This window comes from Aethalodelphis obliquidens, unplaced genomic scaffold (assembly GCF_003676395.1).
Source record: "Aethalodelphis obliquidens isolate GAN/ISIS:26980383/991018 unplaced genomic scaffold, ASM367639v1 scaffold20, whole genome shotgun sequence".
NCBI classification, from domain to species: Eukaryota; Metazoa; Chordata; class Mammalia; order Artiodactyla; family Delphinidae; genus Aethalodelphis; species Aethalodelphis obliquidens.
This window is the reverse complement of record NW_020837964.1, coordinates 14,274,129-14,291,853: the sequence shown is the minus strand read 5'-3', so window position 1 is coordinate 14,291,853 and position 17,725 is coordinate 14,274,129. Positions and strand designations below refer to the sequence as shown.

At 38.9% G+C, this 17,725-nt stretch overlaps 1 protein-coding gene, 1 long non-coding RNA gene and 1 pseudogene across 7 annotated transcripts in view; 1 reads left to right on the top strand and 2 right to left on the bottom strand.

Moving 5' to 3' along the window:
* The window catches only part of ZNF19 (zinc finger protein 19), a 111,860-nt gene extending 111,253 nt beyond the window's left edge, over window positions 1-607 (top strand). For all 4 annotated transcript variants that reach the window (XM_027119353.1, XM_027119357.1, XM_027119356.1 and 1 more), the window contains one exon: window positions 444-607. The gene's annotated coding sequence lies outside the window, so the exon portion shown is untranslated. The remainder of the gene's footprint in view (window positions 1-443) is intronic.
* The window catches only part of LOC113627107 (uncharacterized), a 49,332-nt gene that overhangs the window by 12,404 nt on the left and 19,203 nt on the right, over window positions 1-17,725 (bottom strand). For 2 of the 3 annotated variants that reach the window (XR_003435432.1, XR_003435433.1), the window contains exons 2-3: window positions 12,993-13,120; window positions 2,973-3,041 (exon numbers count right to left, since the gene is read on the bottom strand). This is a non-coding gene — a long non-coding RNA (uncharacterized LOC113627107). Of the gene's footprint in view, window positions 1-2,972; window positions 3,042-12,992; window positions 14,890-17,725 lie in introns of those variants that run through there. The other variant, XR_003435431.1, reaches the window with a different exon arrangement.
* Window positions 6,975-8,819, bottom strand: LOC113627102 (protein enabled homolog pseudogene; annotated as a pseudogene).

Sequence of the window (17,725 nt, the reverse complement as noted above, 5' to 3'; positions counted from 1 at the left end):
TCTCACCTGACCTTCTAGGTAGAGAAAGTTATACTCCACCTAACCTCCTCAGCACTCTCCCTCACATCAAACAAGAATGATACTTCTTATTTTCATATGCAATTCTGTGATCTATTCACAACAAATAGGAAGTGTACTAGTATTAACCATCTCATTCCTAATTTGATTGATTGTCCCAGTACTTCATACAGTGAAACAATGAAGTATAACATTATGACCTCTTAGCCAACGTTTATTCTGAGTACTTGTAGGGGACCTATTAACAGTAACATGAATTGGAAGACAAACCATTCATCACCTATTTATTATCATCAGACAAACAGCATCTACTCTATACTTTCTCATAATTATAGTCCTTATACAACTAACAAGCATTATTGAAAATAACCTCCTAAAATGAAGAGTCTTTGGAGTATATTTATTACTTTGTTCTTCTAAACCAGAAAAGGAAAACATTTTTCCCTAAGACTCGAGGAAGAAGCTCCAGCCGCACCATCAACACCCGAAGCTGAAATTCCACTTCAACGATTCCCTGAACAACTTGCTTATGGGACAGTAACACTGTCTTTAAGTACTATGTAAGTATTTAAAAGTGACATCTTGAAAACTAACATTACTGTGTACTTTGTGCATTTTGTGCCCTTCCACATGTGTAAGTATATATACCTTCTTATGCATAATACATGATATGTAATCATAAATTAATTATCCCATGTATATAAACAAGTACATCAGCCTATTGATATTACATACACATTAAACAGTTCAACTCACATTAGATTCCAGGGGTAATTGAAGTGATTGATATTATACAGGACATATGTTTATTAATCATACATATCACATAAAGTCAAATCATTTCCAGTCATCATGCTTATCATAACCGATAACCAGAGCTTAATAATCAAGCCACAATCAACCCATCCACAAATATGTCTCTCTCCTCGTTGTAGGCAATGAACCATGAGGATTGCTATAAATGAACTGTATCTGGCATCTGGCTTTTATTACTTCAGGACCATCTCACCTAAAATTGCCTACTCTTTCCTCTTCAATAATGTACCTCGATGGACTAATGGCTAATCAGCCATGTTCACACATAACTGGTTTCATGCTTTTGGTATTTTTAAATTGGGGGGCATGCTATGACTCAGCTTTGGCCATCAGAGGTCTGAACACAGCCGAGAAACTTGTAGCTGAGCTTGAATTATTATTTTCCAACATCATCTACCATAATATGTTATTGCGTCAATGGTCACAGGATATAGAGCAGTTACACACGTACCACACAGGCACACTCATATCTGGTAAACAGCTTGCTTAATCAAACCCCTACCCCACTAATTCTCATATTTTATATACCATTATCACCCTGCCAAACCCCCAAAACAAGTCAAAGCATATAAGATTCAACTAACTCACCTAACAAACATACTGCTGTCACTTCACCAACCCAAAGTAAGTGTAACTCCAAACTTGCCTCTTAACTATACCACTGAATTATGTACATATATAAGGCTTATATAGACAGCCATCTCCCTCGATCTGTCATTTACCTCAAACAAAATTAAAATTACATTTTAATAATCTCCACAAGAAAAAAATTATTTCAATATTTTAACACATTGTCAATTAATTACATAAATATGATACATACAAAATCCTACTCAACCTAATGATGAAGCTTAATAATTAAAGCGAGGCACTGTAAATACCTAGTTGAGTTTACTAACTCCATAAACCCATAGATTTGGTCCTACCCTTTCTATCAATTTCAAATAAAATTACACATGAAAGTATCTGCATCCCAGTGAGAATATCCTTTAAATCAAAAAAGATTAAAAGGAGCAGGCATCAAGCACACTAAAAAGTAGCTCAAAACAACTTACTTAACTACGCCCTTATGGGAAATGGCAGTGATAAAAATTAAGCCCCAAACAAAAGTTTTTGAGTAAGTTAGATTAACTAATTAGGGTTGATAAATTTCGTGTCAGCCACCTTGGTCATAAGATTAACCCATGTTAATAGAAATCCAGTGAAAAGCGTGTTAAAGATTACCCCAAAATAAAATGAAGTCCTAGCTAAGCTGTAAAAAGCCATAGCTAAAACAAAAATAAACTATGAAAGTGACTTTCACATTTCTGATTAAATGACAGCTAAGATCTAAACTGGGATTAGATATCCCACTATGCTTAGCCGTAAATTCAAATAATTATAACAATAAAATGATTTGCTAGAATACTACCCGCATCAACCTAAAAGTCAAAAGACTTGGCAGTGATTCATACTCCTCTAGAGGAACCTATTCTGTAATTGATAAACTCTGATAAACCTCACCAGCCCTAAGTATTGTCATCCTCAGGAAACTTTGGTAAACAATAGTAAGCAAAATTATCAGACATCAAAACGTTAGATCAAATTGTAACCTCTGGGAGGGGAAGAAATGGGCTATATTTTGTACCTCAGGAACATAAAATATATAAAATTCTGTATCTCTCTCTCTCTCTCTCTCTCTCTCTCTCTCTCTCTGACCCCCCCCTCAAAGTGATAACTTCATATCCCAGTAATAAGTTCCAAACATACAAGAGGAGATAAGTGAGCATACTGGAAAGTATGCTTGGATGAATCAAAGTGTAGCTTACAGAAAAGTACCTGGTTTACACCCAGGAGATTTCATACTGCATGAACACTTTGTACTGAAACTAGCCCAAACTTCCCACCGAATTCAACTACCATAAGTGAATTAAACATTCATTCAACATCTAAAGTATAGGAGACAGAAATTTAAATCTGGTGTTATAAAGTATGCTACGGGAATGATGAAAGAAGTACTCAAAATACCAAAAAGCAAAGCTTACCTCTTTTACCTCTTGCGTAATGATTTAACTAGAAAACTTTAACATAGAGAACTTAAGTTAGATAACCTGAAAGCAGATGAGCTACTTATGAACAGTTTACAAGAACAAACTCACCTATATGGCAAAATAGAAGATTTTCGGGTAAAGGTGACAAACCTAACAAGCCTGATGATAGCTGGTTGTCTAGAAAAGAATTTTAGTTCAACTTTAAATATTACTTAAGAAACATAACTTTTATTATAACTTTAAATGTTATTCGAAAAAGGTACAGCTTTTAGTATTAGGATACACAGTTCCCCACAGAGTAAGCATAAACAATACTTGGCTTAAAAGCAGCCACCAATTGCAAAAGTGTTCAAGGTCGACCACACATTCATCTTAAATACCAATAGTAAATAAACCAACCCTAATTTAATACTGGACTAATCTATTAATAGAAGCAATACTGTCAGTATGAGTAACAAGTAGTATTGCTCCTTGCATATGCTTATATCAGAACATTAACCTACTGAGAGTTAACAGTAAAATAAACCTAAACCAATACCTAGTTATTTATTAAAACAATTGTTAAACCCAACACAGGCATGCATTTAAGGAAAGATTTTAAAAAGTAAAAGGAACTCAGCAATCACAAACCCTGCTCCTTTATAAAAAACATTACCTCTGGCACTTCTAGTGTTAGAGGCACTGCCTGCCCAGTGACATCTGTTTAATGGTCATGGTATCCTGAGTGTGGAAAGGCAGCATAGTCATTTTTTCTCTAAATAAGGACCTGTATAACTGATCACACGAGAGTATTACTGTCTCCTTTAATCAGTGAAATGGACCTTCCTGTGAAGAGGCAGGAATAATAATGAGAAGACCCTATGGAGGTTTAATTAATTAATCCAAAAAAATAATAACTGTACTTTAAGGAAAAACATAGCCTTTTTTTTTTTAACATGTGTATACTGCAGTTTTATTTCAATTGCACAAACGAAGTTCATGTGTAGGAAATATAAATGAAACAGTACAGTAAAAATAGCAGAGAACCAAAAACTCTAACAAGGAAGTACACCTAAAGCACAAGAATTAGTGTTTAGTGTTTCATCTTCAGTTTTGTTTGACACTTAATGCTTGCAAATTTTGAAACAAACTTTGAGATCATAATGACTCTTCTGAAGAGATTTCAGTACAAGCACTAAGATTTGGACATTCAGTTGGTTTGCAATTGAGTTGTTAGCTATTTACATAGTGTATAGTACAGACTTCTCACAGGTCAGATCACCTTCCTGTAATTAGAAAGGATCCCCTAAACTGCACTCAGCTTAAGACATCCAATGTACAAGGGCATGAAAACCATCATAATAATGTGGGTCCAAGTAACAGTTTTGATAAGGAAAATAAGCTTCTGTTTCCCATTTTAATTACTGAAATCTCTAACAATGACAAAACTGTCACAGAACAGTAACTGTATACAGTAATTCGATAAAACTTCTTGGAAAGAACACATTTAGCAATCTGAGATAAAGCAGAATGACAGGAAATAAAACATGATTCAACACTGGTTCTTTCTGTCGTTTTTACACAGACATCATGTTACTATTAGACCAAGGCACAAAACGTTTAGTGCATAAACCAGTTTCTTTTTTAATATCTAGCATTCTTATCGTAGTCTTTTCTCTTACTTTGGACCACTTGTACCCAATACTCTATCCTACTATAGACTGTTTAACTTAATCAACAAAATCCAAAGTGATTTCTGACTAGATTTATGGGGGACATAAACATTTATATCATCGGGACTTCCTTGGTGGTCCAGTGGTAAAGAATGCACCTTACAATACAGGGGACGCGGGTTCAATCCCTGGTTTGGGAACTAAGATCCCACATGCCGAAAGGCAACTAAGCCCACGCGCCCCAACTACTGAGCTTGCGCGCCTCAACTAGGGCCTGTGTGCCGCAAACTACAGAGCCCACGCACCCTGGAACCTCCCACCACAACTAGAGAGAAGCCTGCGCGCCACAATGAAAGATCCTGCATGCTGCAACTAAGACCTGATGCAGCCAAAAATAAAAATAAATAAATAAATCTTTAATTAAAAAAATTCATATCAAAGTGTTTGCATAACCAAAAGTACAATAATAAAGATGAAAATGCCTATTTCTTTTAGAAAGTAATACTTCATAAGCTTGCTGCATCTTTAATGTCTTTACTATTGGATGATAATGAATAGTTGGTAGAAAAAAAGGAATGTATACTTGAATTATGATAGCTTATCCATCACAAATTAATCTAAAAATGAAGTTTCTACAGAAACAGGAACTATCTTAACAAGGAAAAAAAATTCCTTCAAACCTCTTTGAAGTGGTAATGGCTGCAAACCTGCAGCATTTAGAAAACTATGCTATCAACAAGATCTGTCTTATGAATTTAGATTAAGAAATCTAGAAAGCAGATCAAAGTGGATTATTTCTTCAAAATTTTAGTACAACTACTGATAACCAAAGATTTCAAAGCAAATATGGCACATAACAACTCAAGCATAAATCAGGATGGAGAGCCTGGAGAATTTCTGATTTCCTGAATTTTCAAAAAATTCTCTCATTGCAACATACAGGATTTCTCCCCTATTTTAATCTTAGAAGTCTCAAAGAAAAGGGAGTGGATAACATACACACACACGAGTGCCCACACAAACACGCACGCACACACACACATGCACACGGCGGTAAGTAGAGTATCTAGTTCCTTCCTCCCACCACCTAAGTCTATTAAAAGAAAATTATGCAGGACCCGTCGTTTTCCCTTTAATGATTTCTGTAACATTAATTGCTGCCATCATTGTTACTTTTTTAGTATTTCAACCTAACAAAAATTCAAAAGCAGCTTTGTAGTCAGGAACGTGCACCTGAACACCTGTAAAACTGCAGGGCCCCTAGGTAATAATAATAGCCAAATTCAGGGATCGAACTTTTGAGTTCCACAGTAAGATACAATGCATGTGAAGCTCAGAATCATGTTTCAGACCACTGAACTTACTGAAGTTAAAATACAAATAGCCAGAGACATGATGTAGAAGATTAAGTACTTGGTTCTGTTAACATATTTATCAAAGTCACAAAATATTCCTCATTATTATTCATGCAGATAATTGAGAAAAAAGATAGTACGGAAGTTAACTTTAAATAAAAAATTATTCCTTCCCTTCCTCCCACTCCCCTATACTCTACAAAATGTTTTCCCTGGGACTAAGCCTTGAAAAGGCCACTGTATATTAGTTTGACATGCATTACTGTCTGCAATTTAAAAAACTAATTTTGTGGAGGTTGTAATTACATTACAAAAACGTCTGCAGGCATTAATCTAAAAAAGGTCAAAAACCTACAGTAAATCTACAATATATTGTTTTACATTTGACCACTGGTTTGTGTTACGTAGAAGTCGTAGATTTGGTAAAGCACTGTAACAATTCAGGAAGGCATCTAAATCTTTAAATTCTGGATGAATTTTATGTTTGAATCTACAAAATTGCATGAAGGCTAACTCGAGAGACTTCCTATCATTCTAAAATTCCTCACTCTGGACAAATCATTTCTAGGACTCTTTCTTATAAATATCACCCTTTGAAAGCAAATACAATTCCTTTGGTTCCACACTTTATGATCTTAACTACATAGGGCTGATCTCAATTATTCATGGAATATTAAATATGATAGGAAGACAAACCTGAGAGATGCGTTTACAATAGCATAACTTGCTAAATTCTTCATCAGCATTCTCTGAAAAAAACTTCTCAAGCCTTTCTCATTTTAGCAATGGATTGTGGAAAATGTGCGGTTTTCTCTTGACATGAAAATATTTCATTGCAGTCATCTTGCCTGATACGTTTAGTATTTTCTGCAAAACTGATACAGGAACTCCTATGCGACTCTCTTCCATCCTGTTGTAAAGGTCAGAAAAAAGCAACAAACTGGGAGGGAAACGGCTTATCGCCAGAGTAGTAATGTCTGAAGACTTTCAAAGTATGTTGGTTTTTCCCTCCTTCTGTTTATTTCCATTTTCTTCTTACAGCTCACAAAATGTAGAGGTTTGTTGTTATTAACAGTTGCTGTTTGTAGGGTTTTTTTTTTTTCCCACTCCAGATTGAAGTCCTATCTCTCCTTAGTTTGTTTCTCTACGCGGTGTTTGACTTGCTCAGTTCCTGCCTGATTGCATCAATGAGCTCTTCTTTTAGCTTAGTTAATTCTTTTCTCATTTCATCTAGAATGTCCTGCTTTAGCCTGTCATAGTCCAGTCCCTCTGTCTGGACTCCGTTGGCACTGGGCTGTGACGAGGGCGCAGATTTTGGTCTGGAAATAACAGGTGACTTGCTGCCATTCATTGTATTTGTTCTTTCCCAAGGTTTTCTTGTCGGTTCAGGTGTACTTGTTGAAGAGGCCTTAGAAGTTACAGACTCTGAATTTTCATTTTTGTCCTGTTTTTGTTCTTTTTGTATTGATCCCTTTTCAGCAATTCCTCCTCCTGGCCAGCAGGGCACTCACTTCTTCCATTAAACCACTACCCCTAAAGGAAGGGGTCCATTTCCACGACCCGTATCTGTTTTAGATGACGCTGAATTCACACCAGTGGTAGTCCCTCCGCTTGGGAAGGAGGCATCCTCCATGCGCAACAGTTTCCTAAGTTTTGCTCTAATAATTGCAGCTGCAAGTCCAGTTAAAGGGCGATTGTCTTCAGACAGGGATCCCGAAAAGAATCCAGATGCAGGGAGGGGAGAAGCAGGTGGTGGAGGAGGAGGGGGTATATGATTAAGAGGTGGTGGAGGAGGCAGAGGCGGGGGCCCTGAGGTTGGAAGTGGAGGAGGCAGAAGGGTCCTGGGGGAGGAGGGAGCACAGCTGATGCCTGGGCAGGACCTGGTGGGAGTGGAGGAGGGGGTGGGGGTGCAGGTGGTCCCAAGACAATGTCCTGCTGGGCTGGAGTCTTGGCCGGCAGAGAGGTTGCCTGCAAGTCTGGCTCAGAAGCAGAGGAGTCGTCTCCACAGAGGCAGGGGCAGCAGCATTTGCCATTCTTGGCTCTCGCTCCCATTCCAGCTGCTCCCTTTCTAGCTGCTCTCGCCGCTCTTGTTCTGCCCTTTCCCAGGCCCGTCTCTCCAGCCCCTCCAGCTCTTGTCTTTCCCTCTCCAGCCTTTCCCTTTCTAACCTCTCCCTCTCCAATCTCTCCCTCTAGCCTGTCCCACTCCAGCTCCTTTTGTTGCTGTTCTTGTAGTTGCCTTCTTTGACTTTCCAATTCTTCTCGTGATGGGCCATTCTGAACTTGGGCAGGTAGCTCTGTGAATTTTGTCTAGGCAACGTTGGCCGTTTCCTGTGAATTCAACACTTCTAAGGCATGCATCATGGCACTCGCGAAGACACTGGCATCTTCTTTGCTGCCAAAGTTGAGACCGTACACCTGTCTAGTTAGTGTCCCCCCATTGGTGGAACGTCTGTGTTGCTTGATTGTACTTCAGCCCTTTAGGAATGGCACAATTTACCACGACCTGATGGTCCTGAGTCTTCCTGCCCACCACTCAATGTGTTTTTCCATGTATGACGATATATATGAACTGTGCTGAACCCAGCTGAACCACCAGCTGGTACCCACTTTTTATTGGCATCATTGTAAACCATCACAGCAGCTCTTGCCTGACAGACACACTTAAAATAAGTGAACAGAGTATCATGCCATTCCGTTCTGGTCTGCAGAGTCGCTGCTGAAAAATCAGCTGATAACCTTATAGGAGTTCCCTTGTGTGTTATTTGTTGCTTTTCCCTTGCTGCTTTTAATATTTTCTCTTTAATTGTTATCATCCTGATCACAGTGCAGCGTGGTGTATTCCTCTGTGGGTTTATCCTGTATGGAACTCTCCGTGCTTCCTGGACTTGGGTGATTGTTTCCTTTCCCAGGTTAGGGAAGTTTTCAGCTATTATCTCTTCAAATATTTTCTCGGGCCTTTCTCTCTCTCTTCTCCTTCTAGGAACCCTATAATGTGAATGTTAGTGTGCTTTATGTTGTTCCAGAGGTCTCCTGAACTGTCCTCATTTCTCTTCATTCTTTTTTCTGCTCCACAGTAGTGACCTCCCCTACTCTGTCTTCCAGCTCACTGATCCATTCTGCTTCATTTACTCTACTATTGATTGATTCCTTCTAGTGTGTTTTTCATTTCAGTTATTGTACTGTTCAACTGTTCGGTTGTTCTTTATATTTTCTAACTCTTTGTTAAAAAACACTTGTAACTTATCTATCTGTGCATCCATTTTTCTCCCAAGCTCTTGGATCACCTTTACAATCATTACTCTGAACTCTTTCTCAGGTAGATTGCTTACCTCCACATCACTTAGTTCTTCTGGGGTTTTATCTTGGTCCATCATCTGAAACACATTCCTCTGCCACCTCATTTTGGGTTAATTACCTTTCTCGACTTTGGAGAAGTAGCCCTCTGTAGGAGACGTCCTGTGTGTCCCAGCAGTGCACTCCTCTCTCGTCACCCAAGGGCCAGGGGCCGCAGGGTAATGTCCGGCCTGTGTTTGAGACAACAGGCTGCTGGATCATAGTTTTCTTCCTTCTGGTTTCTGCCCGCCATGGGTGAGGCTGGTCTAGAAGCTTGGGTAGGCTTCCTGGCGGGAAGGGCAGATACCTGCCCACTGGTGGGTGGAGCTGGGTCCTGGCCCTCTGGTGGGCAGGGCTAGGGGCATGTCTAGAGGCGGCTGTGGGATCAGGAAGTCTCTAGGCAGCCCGTCTGCTAATGGGTGGGGCTGTGTTCCCACCCCGTTAGTTGTTTGGCCTGAGGCGTCTGGCACTGAAGCCTACAGGCTGTTGGGTGGGGCTGGGTCTTGTTGCTAATGATGTCTGCCTCAACGAGAGTTCATGCAGATGAACAATCCCCTTCTGCCACCAGCTTTTATGACCCCAGCATGAGCTACAGCCACCCCCCACCTGCCCAGGAGACCCTCCAAGACCAGCAGGTAGGTCTCGCCCAGGCTCCTATGAGGTTACTGCTTTTGCCCTTGGTCCCGGTGCATGAGATTTTGTGCAATACCTTCAGGAGTTAAGTCTCTATGTCCCCCACTCCTGTGGAGCTCTGCATTAAGTTAAGCCCCTCTGGTCTTCAAATCCAGATGCTCTGAGGGGCTCTTCTTCCCAACACCAGACCCCCAGGCTGGGAAGCCTGATGGGGGCCTCAGAACTCTCACTCCTGTGGGAAAGTCTCTGCAGTGTAATTATTCTCCAGTGTGTGGGTCACCCACGGGCGGGGGTGGGGGGATTTGATTATATTGCGAGTACACCCCTCCTACCATCTCATTGTGGTCTCTTCTTTATGCCTTTAGATGTAGATGATGTTTTTTGGTAGGTTCCAGTCTTTTTTGTAATCAGTGGTGGTTCAGCAGTCAGTTGTGATATTGGTATGTTCATGAGAAGGAGGTAAGCTCAAGGTCCTTCCACTCTGCCGTCTTGAAAGCCTCCAACATAGCTTTTTTTTTTTTGCAGTATGCGGGCCTCTCACTGTTGTGGCCTCTCCCGTTGCGGAGCATAGGCTCCAGGCACGCAGGCTCAGCCGCTCCACGGCATGTGGGATCTTCCCGGACCAGGGCACGAACCCGTGTCCCCCACATCGGCAGGCGGACTCTCAACAACTGCGCCACCAGGGAAGCCCCAACATAGCTTTTAATGGATTAACAATTTTGGTTGGGGTAACCTTGGAGAATAAAACATCGGAGTGATTAAGATTTAGACCAGCTAGTCAAAATGCTTTATCATTAATGATCCAAAATATTGATAAGTGGAATAAGTTACCCTAGGGGTAGCAGCACAATTGTAGAGTTCATACTGACGATAAGGTTTATGACCTTGATGCTGGATCAGTACATCCCAATAGTATAACTGCTATTAACGGTCTGTTCAGTGATTAGTAAAGTCCTGTTTGATCTGAGTTCAGACTGGAGTAATCCCATTAGGTTTCTATTCTATATTTCTTGCAGTATGAAAGAACAAGAGAAATAAGGCCTATTTTACAAAATGTCTTCAAACTAATTGATGATATAATCTCAATTCAATTAATTTATACATACCCCACTATAGAACAGGGTTTGTTAGGGTGGTAGAGCCCGGTAATTGTGTAAAACTAAAACCTTTATCCGCAGAGGTTCAAGTCCTTTTCCTACAGAAATATTTATAATCTGCATTCTTTCACTAATTCTACTTTTACTAGCTGTAGCATTCCTCACATTAATGGAACGGAAATTCCTAGGCTATATACAAATCCAGAAAGGGCCACACATCGTCAGCCCTTATGGATTATTATAACCCATTGCTGATACAGTCAGATTATTTATTAAAGAAACACTATGACCATCAATCTCATCAATTTCTGTATTATCGCATCAAGTCTAGCCTCAAGCCTGGCTCTCGCAAGATGAATTCCTCTCCCCCTACCCTTTCCACTAGTTAACATAAACCTAGGTGTACTATTTATACTAGCTATCAAGCCTAGCCATTTTTTCCATCCTCTGATCTGTATGCGTTTTGGATTCAAAATACACAGTCATCGGAGGTCTCCATGCAGTAGCACAGACAATCTCATATGATGTAACAGTAGCAATTATTCTCTTATCAGTTCTAGTGATAAATGATCATTTACACTTTCAGCAGTAATTATTACACAAGAATACCTGTGACTAATTTTCCCATCCTGACCCCTAGCCAGAATGTGATTTATCTCTACTCTAGCAGAAACCAACAGAGTCCCATTTGATTTAACCTATATTTGGCTTCAATGTAGAAAATGTAGCAGGCTTATTCACCCTGTTCTTCCTAGCAGAGTATGTCAATATCATTATAATAAATATTTTCACAACAATCCTATTTTTAGGAGCATTTAACAACCCCTACATGCTAGAATTCTATACAGCCAATGTCATCATTAAAACACTCCTCCTAACAACCTCCTTTATATGAATTCAAGCATCCTGCCCACAATTTTGATAAGATCAGCTTATATATCTCTTATGAAAAAATTTTTACCACTAACATTAGTCTTATGTGTATGAGAAGTTTCACTACCTGTCATCACATCAGGCATCCCACCACAAACATAAGAAATATGTCTGACAAAGAGTTATTTTGATAGAGTAATAGAGGTTTAAACCCTCTTATTTCTAGAATCATAGAAATTGAACCCACCCTTAAGAATTTTAAATTCTTCATGGTTAAGTCAGCTAACTAACTATTGGGCCCATACCCCAAAAATGTTGGTTTACATCCTTCCAGTACTAATAAACCCTCTTGTGTTTACTATCATTCTACTAACCATTATCTCAGGAATTATAATTGAAATAACAAGCTCACACAGGTTACTATTATCCCCATTCTAATTAAAAAAAAAAAATTTAACCCATAAGTGTGAACAATAGCACAAATACCAGTAGAAAATCTAAGGCAACCCAGTTATCTAATACTACCTGGGCTAAGGAATATAGGGATATCTGTTGTGCTGCAGTGCAGTCTTTTTGGCTGTTTGACTAGTGGTGGCTGATAAATTTCTGATCTTTTTGTTTACATACACTCCTGCATTAGGAACCAAGATTCCCAAAAGATTTGCCACTGGTATCTTGGTATTTTGCTAACACAGATTGCTTGACTCTTTAATGAAGAGAGAAAGGAGATTCATTTATTTCCTGATGTATAGACAATGGGATAACGTAATATTCTAATAAATATATACCTTCTATTTGTCAGCTATTAAGACATTTTTCAATTAAGTAAGGGACAGAGGGAGGGGGTCCTGGGGTAAGTATTGCTCAGTCTCTAGGGACTGAAGATAGTATCAGACAAGGAATGGCCATATTAATACGTTGAAGAATTTAAACCTGAAAGATTAGGTCAGAGAGAGGTTGGTCTGGGTGAGCGGTAACATTAGCAACATCTGAAAAGTCAGCGACAGGTATTATGAGGGGCCTATCCCAGTAGCTATGCTTTGTGACAACTTTACTAAAGAATTTTCTTTCCATCTTCAATATTGAGGCAAAAGTACAGCTAGAAGTAGAAGAGTAACTTTCAGTTTTGATAGGGAGACAAACATTCAAATAACAGTTCAATCGAACTAGTAGGATGGGTCTTACAGGCTTGGCCCGGATTCTTGGGTCAGCTGTCCACTGTTGTCATCGTCTTCTCGTCCTGGCTTGATGGTTGTTTTAAGGTGAGCTTGAGGTCAGCAGTCCCCTCTACAGACCAGTCTGATGCAGAGGCCCTTTTTAAGTGAGAAATAAAAATTGGAGAGTTAATTCCCTTCAGTTTTACTGTGCATGAGCCAGTTAAGAGTACCTGATAAGGATCCTTCCTTTTAGGTTTGAGATAGTCCTTTAAATGATCTTTTCCAGTATGCCCAATCTCCTAGGTGCAGGTCATGGAGCATCTGATCTTCATCCAAAGATAGAACACTGTGATCGGCTTCAGAAGCAAGCTTGGATATCCTTTTAATAATTCAATTAAACTTTACAATAATGTGACATAACAAAGTGGCATCTCGGATGTAGGCAGTAAGTACAACACCTCAGTACATATAAAACCTCAATATCCACGAAGGTATATCATTGAAACTTAATTTTTCTATATAAATTATCTTCATTTTGACCAAACATAGTCAAATTAAGACTAATTTGTTTGAAGAATAAATCTGGTTTCTATACACTTACCCTGGTTACTTACATAAGTGTAACTGATCATATAGGCCCTTTGAAATTTGGCTTTATTGCAACTTTTCATAAGGGATCTCAAATTGAACTTTTAAAAGGCCTCTCAAAGCCAGGAAAGCCATGCCATTAGATTCTACCTGCAATACCTACAGATTTAGGTGGATTCCTCTCTAACTATGTTCCAAAATATCTTGAAGTTCTCATTTCTGCCAGGAAGTGGACTTCCTTTTTCACCTGGAAAGGCTGTGAGGAACCTAAGAGATTCTACATTCAGGAGGAATCAGGTAGAGAGAAAAGATAAATGCTTCAGTTCTGCTCACAAAGGAATAATTTACCAAATTGCTGTAAGTCATACTTTGCTTAAGGGGGAAGGTTTCCTTATATCTGGAAAACAAAGATGAAAAGCCAGTAATATTTCAGACAAAAAATCATAAAAATTATAATCATATTTACAAGCTCATTCAATCCCATATAATTAATTTTTGTTCTGCTTGAGTCCAGTTTTCCCATTAGTTTTGGTGACCTTGCCTGATGATTGAGGACATTTTTTAAAAGTTTTTGAGGTTTTTGTTAAGGCTTATATGATTTGTCACGTGAAGTGGGTGCCTTGTTTGCTGGAGATTGTGGAAAGTATACCCCAAGTGGGAAACACATTTTCCAACAGTTTCTTTGTCATTGTGAGGGCATCAGCCTTGCAGCCAGGGAAGGCCTTAACCCATCAAATAGAAATGGGGTTTGCCAGGAAGCCAGGAAAAGCCAAGCAGCCATCTTGGTTTCCCATATCCCAGACTGTTTAATTCACAGCTATTGTTGACCCATCTTAATTTCTCTGATTTAGGAGCAGACTGTTGTCGTGTTATAAGGACATCAGGATGGCAAAAGCCTGACAATGAGGTGTTAATTTTTTGTAGACACAGAATGGACTTCACCTACAAGTGCCATCAGCTGTGTTGTTGCTTTTGCATGAAAGAGCAGAGCATCTCCCTAATACTCGGGGGTTCAGTCCCTTTAGTGTGAGCCTCGATTTTGATGACAAAGAAACATTCTATGTCAGGAAGATTTTCAGGAATTTCATATAATTTCTGGAACATTTACACTATATACTTATAGACCTAAAGAAGGCTTAATGTTGACAATGCTTCCCATGTAATAGACCAAATAAGCATAATTAGTTGAATATCTCCCTCTTTGAGACACTTCAGGACAGTATCACTTCATTTTCCATTAACTAAATCCATTTTCAATCCTCCTTTTACTGAAAACACACATCTTTTTTTTCCCTTGAATACTCAAATGTTTACCTTATTATTTCTACTAACTTTAATTACAATATTTAACCCTTGAAAACCTTAATCCCTAACAAAAACCAAGAAACAGTACATTGTGAACTGTTATACCAGCGTTTCCTGATTGGCAAGCTTATCAACATATTTCAACAACCTTTAGAAACATACATTTTCTCATAGCATGGTTTCTTTTCTCAATGTGGTATAAGACATGTGTCCAATAAACCCAAACATCTTTAGTTTTTCTCTGATAAGACAAAGTAGGTAAATTTAGACATGCTGAGCAATTAATGTTTTAGTATTTTTATCTTAATTGGAAATGATCTGGATAGTTAGTGAATTCCCATCATTTAATTTAATTTAGCACAACTCCAAAGTTTCAGGTTACCCAAAATCTGGAGAAACTCTTTTTAGGTATACATACCATAAAGCATAATCATTTTTAAAGAGTTCACCTAAAAGCTTTTATCCCATTTATCTCAATTTTATTACTTATGAAAATACCACCATACTAAGTTAATTTTCTTGTTGACAAATTTTGTAACAGAGGTAGCATGAGCTTATTGACTTTTAGGAAACCTAGGTACCAAATAAAAGTATTATACTTCACACTGACGACCCTAAAGGCATGTTTGTATTAATCAAGTCAACAACTTAAACTTATTTTCATGTACTGAAGATTAATCCTAGATCGCATGCTCCTCTAAAAATTTGGGTTAGCTTTTTGTTACAATTAGAAATATCTGATTTGTAAATGCGTATTTTTAAGTCAATTAAATAGAGCTCTTTTATGAATTCTTTTTTTTTTTCCCCTGGTACGCGGGCCTCTCACTGTTGTGGCCTCTCCCGTTGCGGAGCACAGGCTCCGGACGCGCAGGCTCAGCGGCCATGGCTCACGGGCCTAGCCGCTCCGCGGCATGTGGCATCTCCCCGGACCGGGGCACGAACCCGTGTCCCCTGCATCAGCAGGCGGACTCTCAACCACTGCACCACCAGGGAAGCCCTATCAACTCATTTTGATGATATCATCTGGAAGTAGAAACATACTTGTAACATACATACAGACATACACACATCCAGATAGACACAGATATCTCATAGTTTTCCTGCCTGAGGTTTAAAAAGCCTTTTTATTCCCTTCAGTTTTACATTCCACTAATTGAGCCAAGGCTGTAGTCTCAAACAATGTGGTATGCGTTAGCACCTCAAGGACATGATAAGAGTCATAATTACAAGTTTTCTCCTAGGAGTACTTTTATTCTTAGAGTCAGAATTTTGAAAAGATGTTGTATCAAGCCAGCTTTCTTTAATTGTGCACACAAAAATCAGTTTTGAATGTCAAAAAAGTTCCATCCTGGCCATTTTTGGATTAGGTAAGTACTTGTTAAGTATTAGCTCCATACCAATTGTCGAAGCCAGCTAGAGTGTCAGTGGGTGGATGCCTGCCTGGGAGCTGGTAGGTTTTAGAAGCGCAATTTCCCGCTTTCTTCTAGGTTCATTCTATTATAAAGTACACATCTAAAATTAAATTTAAATGTCCAATTTTAAGCCATTTTTTAAAAAAGTCAGCCAACACAGTTCACTCCAAAATTTCTTCCAGGCTTTCCTGCTTAGAAATTCCCCCAGGTCCTCTCCCTGGAAACTTACCCCTAGGACCTCTTCACCTAGGAAATATACCAGTATCCCCTTAAGACTCCAAGTCTTAAGATAACAGCTCAAATAAAAGTCAAACTGTTGCTTAGTACAAGGAGATCCAGATAATGAGGAAGAACTCACCAAAGCACCTGAAGGGTACTTTGAAGCCAGAGGGGCTCAAAGGGCCCAGGCTTGGTCTCCCGAGCACCGGTCCAAAGTAGATCCAGGTGACCTCAGGCAGGTTTTTCTGATATCCTGCCGACTATAAGTAATTTCAGTGAAAATAATCAATAAACAATCTACAATAGGAATAGAAAAGAGTTTTGTTTTATAAAAGAGCCAAACTGAGGACTATAGATCCCAGAAGACAACGTCTCAGGTAACTCTGAGGAACTGCTTCAGAGAAGCATGGTTTTCAGTACAGTTTTATATCTTGTCAGAACAAAGAACATTAAAGCCAGGGATACATTCCTTCAAGATTTCAAAAATAAATAAATAAAAACGAAAAAGAAAACTACACATGTACACAAGTCAGTATGGCCTTGACACCTGGGAAAGAGTCTTATCATTGAAGGGTCTTACCAGAATTGGCATCCCAGGAAGGGAAGCATTTAATCTTTATTTTTAACGTGGACATTCTTTACTTCTGGTCAGTGTGCCCTTTTCTTTAAAAATTAAAGCAGGTGAACAATGTATGTTTGATAGCCCACAAACTGGCTATTTTTAAGTTAGCATAAAATTTGAGTTAAATCATGTATAAGCCAGAATTACTTCCCCGTACCTCAATATGTGAAAATTTCTTTTATCGGTGCAGAATAACGCTATCTTCTTACTATTTATGCCCAGCTCAGGTACTGCAACACTGTCATTATCACACACATTAAACAAAACACCTTTCAACATAATCCTTATCATTACCATCATATTATCACTGGGAGGTCTCCCACCCCATCAGGGTTTTTACCCAAATGAGTAATTATCCAAGAGAAAACAAAAAACAATCACATCATTCTGCCAACACTAACAGCCATCAGAGTACTACTCAACAGGTATTTCTACTTTCGGCTAACATACTCCATGTTACTAACTATACTCCCTTCAATAAATAACTTAAAAATAAAATGACAATTCAAACATACAAAACGAATAACCTTCCTATCATTACTAATCCTCAATATCCACACTATTACCACCCTTAATACCCATTCTATCAGCGCTGGACTAGGAATTTAGGCTAGT